Genomic DNA, 1,558 nt, shown 5'->3' with positions numbered 1-1,558 from the left:
GGTATTCACATGGGAAAAACGTAAAAAATAAACCCGAAAATACATACGGACATTAATATCGAAAAATCGACGCATTGAAACGAAGTACGGAAAGAAGGAAAAGTGTGCAAAGTAATGTGTCCAACAAGCCTATCATGTCAAAAGACAGTTCCGATTGAGATAGGATGCATTCACATGGGATAAACCCAAAAAATGGGCTCGAAAATGGACTCGAAAATGGATTTGGGAAAAACTGTGCGTCGAAATAGCAGGCGGTAAAAAGAAAAAATGTCCAGCAAAAAGGAATTCATAGGAGTGGCACATCAAAGCTCCGTTTGGAAGAAATTAGGAAGGGTTCACATGAAAAAAACACAAAAAATACACCCAAAACGCTCGAAAAATTAATAACTAAAAATTCGGTCGTCATAAGAGAGGGAAGGAAAAAGTTAAAAGTGGGGGAAAGGCCGATAAGACACGATTGCCAAATCAAACTTGAATTCTAGTGAAAATAGGGCAGGTTCACATGGAAAAATGTGAAAAATAGGCATGAAAAAGCTCCGAAAACCCACAAAAATTAATAACAGATGAACCATGCATCGAAAGGAGACGGAGTAAAAAGCAAAAGTGCTAGGAAAATGGCTAGGACAGGGCTCGCACATCAGATCAGGGTTCCAAAGCAATAAAGACACGTTCACATGGAAAACTGTCCCATTTATCAGAATTGCTTCAAAAATTAATAACTTGAAAACAATCTATTGAAATAGGGGTTGGTAAAAAGGAAAAATAGGCAGTTCAAAGGGACAACAGGGCTGTAAGGTTGGATTGGGATTTCGGTGAACATAGGGTATTCACATGGAAAAATCGCAAAACAAGAAATAATGGCAAACGGTCAAGGAACAACCCCAAGGACAGGGTGAAATAGAACGGAAGGGTGGGGAAGGGACCCCATCAGGGTAAAATGAAATCACGACATAGATGCATGATTAGAACAGGGTGTATGCATGGGGGTATGCAACGTAGATGCGTAGGGACACGTCCCCACAGTTAAGACCTTAACAAGAAGGATGAACCAAACATCAAGGACGTGGTACCTCACATCAGACCAACCACAAAACGTCCCCACACTTAAAACATAACCAGTACTGAGAATCAGAAGGCCTAAGGTTAGAAAAACTTGGCCCATATTGCCAAGGAGGAATGTCGACTATCGAAGTTGCGTCTGGAGGCGTCATCGGCTGTGCAGGAGGCAAGAAAGTATATTCACAGCACACATCTTTCATCCTACATGGCAAGGATCATGTGGCAGCATCTAGGGAGGTAGCTGGTTGAAGGAATCACAGAAAATGTGTCGATGGCGAGGGATATTACACTCAACTCACGATTACTCAAATGGATTGAAAGAGCAATCACTCACCCCATTACTAACATCACTCGAGGAAATCATGATGAGACCCATAGCTCACACTCGGTTGAGGAATCGACAAAGGAATAGTGTAGAAAGAGTATGCCAAGGTGCACAATTGATGGTGCATCAGTGCATCCAACCCGTCTGGCATAGGTGCAAGGAGAAAGGCCAGGG

This window comes from Lygodium microphyllum, chromosome 7 (genome assembly GCF_053477565.2).
Source record: "Lygodium microphyllum isolate KBCC chromosome 7, Lygodium_microphyllum_v1.1.10, whole genome shotgun sequence".
Lineage (NCBI taxonomy): Eukaryota > Viridiplantae > Streptophyta > Polypodiopsida > Schizaeales > Lygodiaceae > Lygodium > Lygodium microphyllum.
Note: the sequence above shows the minus strand (reverse complement) of the source record.